The sequence below is a fragment of the Eubalaena glacialis genome, chromosome 7, assembly GCF_028564815.1.
Source record: "Eubalaena glacialis isolate mEubGla1 chromosome 7, mEubGla1.1.hap2.+ XY, whole genome shotgun sequence".
Lineage (NCBI taxonomy): Eukaryota > Metazoa > Chordata > Mammalia > Artiodactyla > Balaenidae > Eubalaena > Eubalaena glacialis.
Window position 1 is genome coordinate 88,945,622 of NC_083722.1, and position 8,146 is coordinate 88,953,767.

At 37.5% G+C, this 8,146-nt stretch overlaps 1 long non-coding RNA gene across 1 annotated transcript in view; it reads left to right on the forward strand.

Moving 5' to 3' along the window:
• The window catches only part of LOC133094785 (uncharacterized), a 5,790-nt gene extending 1,915 nt beyond the window's left edge, over nucleotides 1–3,875 (forward strand). The window contains exons 3-4 of the long non-coding RNA XR_009701500.1: nucleotides 2,210–2,304; nucleotides 3,750–3,875. This is a non-coding gene — a long non-coding RNA (uncharacterized LOC133094785). The remainder of the gene's footprint in view (nucleotides 1–2,209; nucleotides 2,305–3,749) is intronic.
• The last annotated feature ends 4,271 nt before the right edge of the window (nucleotides 3,876–8,146 follow it).

Below are 8,146 nucleotides of genomic sequence, written 5' to 3' on the forward strand. Positions count from 1 at the left end.
CCAAAAAAGAAGGGATACCTAAGGGTACAGACAGCAGGGTGGAGAGAGGTATAGAGAGACATATTATCATCCAGGAACATAAAAAGAAGTAATTTGAACCTCCAATGCAGCTAAGATTGTCAATTTTTCATTAACTTTATGATATTCCCAGGCTCTCTGCTCCTACTCTGACACTTTGTCTACTCTGTTTCTCCTGGTCCAGTTCCTGTGTCCCAGATTGGAAACAACTTCAAGGCAGAAATCATATCTATCCTTTTCCAACCTTTGAATCCTCAGCACCTAAATCCATGCCTTGAGGGGAGTGTGCACCATACACATTTAATGAATGAATGCATGAATGCGTGGATTAAGTGTGATCTTAAACTGGATAATATATGGCCTTCGACATGAAGCCCATTTAGATTCGGTGGCTAGAACCGATTTATAGATTGTTATTTTGAAAGAGCTTATAGTTATCTTGGAGTATATTTTTCTTGAATAGATGTAAAGTGGGATCCTAGTGTTCCGGCCTTTCTCACTTACGTTATGACTTTGACAATACATTCCAGTGGACAAAATAATGCCATAAAATATCTAACTTAGAGGTTTACCATGTGTGCCAGGATAACTATGTGCATTATTTTATTTAATCACTACAACAATCGTGTAAGGTAGGTATGACCTTGACTTGCATGAATGACCTTGATTTTACAATTGAGGAAAGTGAAGCTAGGCAAGTAAAGAAACTTGCTCAAGAGCTTGGAAGTGATAAAGCTAGGATGTGAACCCAGAGGCACAAACCAAGGCCCATTCTCAGAACCACTGCACTCTGAAGGTGTAGGATGTGGCCATCCACCATCTAGCATATTTGGGTACCAGCATTCTTTGGCTCCTGAATCTGCCACATAGTGTGTGCATATCAATTAAGTCACCCTGCTATCTCTTCCCTTGAAACTGGAAGAATACAGTGTTCCACTCCAGAATCCAATCTCCAGTTCCCCTTCTGTAGGCTCTGAAGATCGAATAATTTACTGTAATGTAAAGAGGATTAATTTGCAAACATTTCTAAAGTGTTTGGAGATCTGTGGGCTCCGGTACAGGCGACGTGCCAAATGGCCTTATAACTGTTATTGCGGAAGCATTTCAACAATGAACTCTTAATAAACACAGTGGATCGAGATGAGAAGTAAACTGTGACACAACAAACTCCGCAAAGATTATTATTTAATTTTCATATAGCTAGCTAGTTGAACTAAAAGGAAGAAAAAAAATCCACAAATATAAATTGTACATTGCTTTTCTTTCTCACAAATAACATTTCTTTTCAAAGTTTTCTAGTTGTGAGTAAAGAAATCATTATTGTAGTCTAAAGTGGTAACTTACCTCCTTTTTCTGAAAATGCGAAGATGGGAGATAAGTTCGTTGGTGTGGGGCAGAAGAGGACATGAAAATTGGTTATCTTTTAGTTTCTGAAGAATGCCATCGAGGCGTATATTATAGACATCAAGGTAAATATTTCGTATTCAAGAAAGGTAACTGACGCCAAACTGGTAATTTAGAGCAGAAGATCAACAGAGGAGGTTAAAGCCCTTAGTTCAAATTGAAGGAAACAGACAGGACAACTTTCCAAGTCATCTCCTGGAGAGGCTTTTATGATTCGTTTCATAACTTGTTCTTTTCCTCACAGGGAGGCAGATGGGTTTTTTCTGACCATGGTACCCCTCCCTTTAGTCCTTTCAGCTAGGCAAGAATAAATAAAATGTTAATTCTTGTGACCTTTCAAGACATCACATGTGAACTATTATTTTAATACCCCAGAGGAGGTAGAGAGTTTAATACTGGCTAATGTTCTGGTTCACTTCCATGGGAAAAAAATGAATATTGGTAACTGGAAGATTTGAAATTTGACATTGGGTCCGAGAAAGCAAGAGAAACCGAAGAATTTATCGTGGGAATCTCTCCTAAAATTTCCAAAATGTTCAGCTGTAATGTAGCATATCATCCTACATAATTCCACTGAACATATACCTCATGATATTGTTAATTCCTTGAGAACAGGGTGTTTGCATTTTCTTCCTAATAGATATTTGTATCTCTTTTATTTCATCTCCCACCAACTCTATGAAAATATAGTAATTGGAACATGGTAGATGCTTAGATAATACAGGATTTTATTATTGAAGGTGTTCGCTCACTATATGTCTTCTTCTTTATTGTATGTTTTTAACAGTTTAGTGCACGGAAACTGAACTGAATGAGAGAGAAGGAAAATACACGTTGAAATCAAAGATGGAATGCCCATATTTTTAAAAATACCCTAGTAATGTAAGTTGTTGCAATTTTAAAAATAGGTAATTAAAAAGGCAACATTAAATTTAGTTATTCAAAATTGTATTACCACAAGGGACTTCCCTGGTGGTCCAGTGGTTAAGACTCCACACTTCCAATGCAGGGGGCCTGGGTTCAATCCCTGTTCGGGGAACTAAGATCCTACCTGCCCTGGGGCGTGGCCAAAAAAAAAATTGTATTACCACAAGATAAGCACTTTCCCCATTTGGGTGTATCTCCTCCTGGACTTTGGTCAATACAAGTATATACACGTGCACGCAATCTATTTCTTAAGTTGTCTCTCTCTCTCCCTCTCCCCATTTGGGATTTACAGTTAATTTATGGAATAAAATAATCCTTTATACCTTTTATTACTTACCAATGTATCCTCAATTTTCTATTTGTTAAATATAAACCTCTATTGATCACTTTTATTAGCTCAATAATATTCTATTCTTTGAATGTTCCAAAATGTATTAAACCAATGCCCTATTAGTGATCATTTAGGATTCTGAACGGGACTGAAGTAATTACTTGTATTAGGATGCTTTGGTTGCCAGTGACAGAAACCTAGTTGAACTAGCTTAAGCAAGAAAGGAAATGTATTACTCCATGTAACTGGCAAGAGTAGAGATGAAACTAGTTTTCATCAAGGCTGGATGAAGAGGCCCAAGCGATGCCCTCAGCTTTCTCTCTCCATCTCTTGGTTATTTTTTCCTCTGTTGCCCTCATCCCCTCCTACTACATACAGATTGGCCTTCTCCCGACAGCCGGGAAAGATAGCCACGTGCAACTTACATCATCCAGGTTTAGCAATCCCAAAATAAAGGAGATTTTTCACTAACAGATGGGAAGAGCAATGAGAGAAATTTCAGTCTGTATTAAAGCTTTCAGTTTCAGTTGTGGAGAGTAGATGGAGTCTGCCTACTTTTCAGTAGCTTTGAGAATAAACACAAGTGAGTCACAGACATGATTGGCTGCCTGATCAAGCCTGGCAGAGTGTGTGTGGACTTGAGACGACTCAGGGAAACCTCATTAAAGTGAGTTCCTCTACAAGTTCCGATCGTGGTCGCCTCTTCCACAGTTAACTAAGAGTTCCAAGAATTCAAATGTAGTGTGAGTTTGATTTCAATCGAAGCTGCAGTGGTTGGCCCACACATTGGTAGCTATTTTGAAGATATTCTGAAGCTGGCAATAGTGCAGAATTGTACCCTTTGCAAAGGAAGCCAGTCAAGTGTTATACTTGTTTAATACAGATGGTTTGTTAAACTACACAACATCAATTTCAAATATTCTTAAATGAATCTTAAATTTTTCGGAAGCTAAACTAAAAAAGAAAATTAAATATTCTAAGATGGCCCATGACAGTTGGTAGATTGTTTTCATTCATTTGTTCATTCAACAGATGTTGATTAAATACTTATTTTGTCAATTCCTACTAGGCACTGATGGTACAGCACTAAAAGACACGCTATTTTTTTGCTGGAGGAAGCTTACCTCCTAATTGAATACTCATTGGATACTGAGACAAGAAAACATACCAGTTCAATAGTGTTGGGTAAGTTCAATGCCAGGGACCCTAGGGTGATCCTGGTGGACATCTCTTTGGGGAGGATTGTAATTCACAAATATGTCTTCAGAAACTAAAGGTGCCATTGTTAGAAGAACTTCTTGCATCCTCCACCTATAGTTTATTTTAATAGTATTTTAATAAGTGAAAGACAATGTCCAGTTTTATGATCTCATTATGATACTTGAAGGTGTGCTTTATGGAACCATTCACTGAGTTCCCAGATGGTTACAGTTGCCCACAGTGTGAATATATGGTTCCATAAAGGACAACCCTGTCTTGCCACAAAGCCGATCCAGCAAACACTAGGCAGAGTTTTAGAAAATGACTCAGCAATCTGGAATCTGAGCAACCTTGCTCCTTGAACTGTACCATCTTTGGAAAATTGTTCCCCATAAAACCTTGTAGCCAGATGAATGAGGACCCCAAAAAATGTGTTATTCACTTTCCAGATTTAGCACATTCCTGGAATTTTAAACTCATTTTTGTGGACTGTTGCCCAGGTGAGGGGAGGCTTAGCCAAACCGGGAGTGGTTATGAGCAGCGTCCCCCAGGGAATCAGTGCCCAAATTTGGCGTGCTTGTATCCTGAACATTCCTGACACTCCTGGCTGAGAAATTCAGCTTGCCTGAGTTTGGGTACCCCAAGGATTTTACATGCAGCAGAGAACTGCTGAATTAAGCTAAGTGTTGGAAGACATTGCGGTTTTAATCATTAAGTTAGTTCCCTGCTTCAGTGAACTTAAAAGCTGGCATATGCTTGGGAATGTTTCTGCTTCCAAACGCACAGCATGTGCATTTTTCAGATGTTTGACCTTGATCTTGTGACCTTTCCTCTAAAATCCTGAGAGTGCTGGGAACACTCACAGCTGAGTGATGGGAGCAAAACTAGACAGATAGCAATTCTTTTTTTCTTCTCTCTCTGTCTTTTTCTTTCTTTTTTTTTTCTTTGCTTAAATCTTAGGTTACTCTGTTTTAGACTAGACCCCTAGTCTAAATAACTTCCCCTTCAGTTATTAATTTTATTTTAATCTATCATTTTGGTATGACTTTACATTTTGAATTGATACCACTAAAGCCTAAAACTAGTAAAGCTATGTGATCCACCTGCTAAGGCAAGCTGGCATTTACGACACCGCTCTCCAGATAACCTTCTCTAGGTTAATGTTTTCAAATTTTTTGATTGCTGTTCAGAATAAGAAATGCATTTTGTTTTACCACCACATATACACGCATAAACATGTATATAAATAATTGAAACAAATGTTTCAAGAAACCATATTTATCCTTTCTTCATATGATGCACTATGCCTTGTGTTATGGCCCACAGCCAAATTTGTTTCTTAACCTTTCCCTGTATTACCTACAAGCTAAGAATGGTTTTATGTTTTTCAGTGGTTAAAAAACAAACAAACAAAATATACTGAGACATACTTACAATGTGTCATGTACTCTTCTAAATCTTTGCATTTATTAACTTGTTAAATCTCTGGTGGTTAACATATTTTGAGGGAGTGCTCAGTGTGCAGGATGCTTTGGTAAATGCTTTCAGTGACGCACTTACTTAATCCTTTCTACCTTATGAGGCAGGGAGTATTAGCAGCCCCACTTAATAGATGAGGAAACAGATGCTATGTGACTTGCCCAGGATCACACACCTAGGAAGTGGCAGTTGGGATTTAATCTTAGGTTTCTCTGCTTCCAGACTTTTGATTCTTAATGCTATTGATGTTTGCAGCTTCGTGACCACAGCTTAACACATAATATGGGCCCAATGCATATTTGAAGAATGAATGAATACGTGTATGAATGAATGAAGGATGCAGAGATAGAATGATGGTATCCCATAAATCCTGACCAACTAGGGGAACACAGATAAATCAGGTGATTGCTTGGTGCTTTAAAAAGCAAGCAAACAAAGTAAATCCCTCATTTATTGAGTGCTAAATACTGCATGTAAGTGCTTTCAATACATTTTTTCAATTGACCCTCATAATGACACTATGAGGTACATGCTATCCCTATTTCGCAGAAGAAGAGACTGAGATTCAGAGAGGTTAGATACCTTGCCTAAGATGACATGGCCAGTATATTTAGACCTGGTGTGACTAAGACAGACGATGTTCTTAATTACTGTGCTATGTACCACCATTTATTAATTTCTAATGTCACTGTAATACTATCTACCCCCATGATTTTGTAAGCAAAATAGACAATGTATCAGAACCTTCATCAATAATATTTTCCAATGACATATTTCTCTATCAAAAAGTTAAAAACTCAAGGTGGAAGAAGTAGAGGAGGCAGAGAAATGCCTTCCAGTACATTTGATATGGAGATTGTGTTATTAAATGTTGTTATATAATTTTTGCAAATGTTATTAAATGTTGTTATATAATTTTTGCAAATGTTCTATAAATCTAAAATTTTAGATTATTTATTATTATCTATTCTAGAATTAAATTTTTGTAAAAGAACAGTATTAAACACATGAAAAAATAATGTTTAACTTCATTAGTCATTAGAGAAATGCAAACCAAAACCCCAGTGAGATACTACTATACCTCCACTAGGATGTGTACAATTTTTTTTTTCGTGGAAGATAACAAATGTTGGTGTAGATGCAAAGAAATTAGAACACTTATGCATTGCTGCTGGAACTGTAAAATGATGCAGACACTGTGCAAAACAGTTTGATGGCTCTTCAATAAGTTAAACAGAATTACTATACCATCCAGCAATTTAGTTCCTAGGTATATATATCCAAAAGAATTGAACACAGGTGTACAAACAAAAAATTGTACATGAATGTTCATAGCGGCAATTTTCACAATAGCCAAAGATGGAAATAACCCAAAAGTCCATCAAAAAAATTAATGTATAAAGAAAATGTGGCTATCCATACAATGGAAAATTTTTCAGCTGTAAAAAGGAACAAAGGACTGATATATGCTATAAATAGAAGAACCTTGAAAACATGATGTCAAGTGAAAGAAAACAAATACAAAAGACCACATAGTGTGTGATTCCATTTATCTGAAATGTCCAGAACAGGCAAATTCATAGAGATAAGAAATAAATTCGTGGTTATCAGGAATTGTGGGGAGGCAGGAGGAGGAGTGCTGGTTAATGGTTATGGGATTTCCTTTTGGGGTGATGAAAATGTTCTGGAACTAAATAAAGGTGATGGTTGCACAACACTGTGAATGTACTAAATGCTACTGAATTGTGTACTTTAAAATAGGGAATTCCCTGGCAGTCTAGGGTTTAGGACTTGGCACTTTCACTGCAGTGGCCCCGTTCAATCCTTGGCTCTGCAAGCCAGGAGGCCAGGAAAAAAAAAAAAAAAAGGTTAAAATAGCAAACTTTATGTTATGTGAATTTCACCTAAATTTAAAAACTCACTCTGACACCATTTTATTTATTTATTTTAAAAAAATTATTTTTATTTATTTATTTTTGGCTGCGTTGGGTCTTTGTTGCTGCACGCAGGCTTTCTCTAGTTGTGGCAAGCAGGGGCTACTTTTCGTTGCGGTGCACGGGCTTCTCATTGTGGTGGCTTCTCATGTTGTGGAGCACAGGCTCTAGGCATGCGGGCTTTAGTAGTTGTGGCACGTGGGCTCAGTAGTTGTGGCTTGCGGGCTTAGTTGCTCTGCGGCATGTGGAATCTTCCCAGACCAGGGCTCGAACCCGTGTCCCCTGCATTGGCAGGCGGATTCTTAACCACTGCGCCACCAGGGAAGCCCCCTGACACCATTTTAAAAAGGTGGCATACTAAAATAATATAGAATGTGCTGGGGTATACGATGCAACTTACAAAGGAAAAAATTTAAATATTACATGAAATACCAGTACTCAGTACAGCATCCTGATTTAGAGTATGGACTTTCAAAACTGGCAGCTCTAGAATCAAAGCCCTGTGCTGTCACATAATGACTAGTTATCCTTAGGCAAGTTTTATAACCTGTATGAGACTCGCTGTCCTCATTCATCAACTATGTGTAATTGCTGTTAGTTATAATGTAATACTTTTTATATAAGTTGTCACTTAGCCTAAATATGATGACGAAGATTAATATATACTTTGATCTTTTTTTCCTTTGTATATATGTGAATTGAGTGTTGCTTGTCTTCCTAATGATCATTTCATTAAAAGCAAAGGGTTTAGGGAGATAGCCATCATAGTTTTATCACCATATGTGTCTTTCTACATCCCAGGAAAAGTATCCTGTGAACAGATCTTTAAAATAGCTTCCAGGGACTTCCCTGG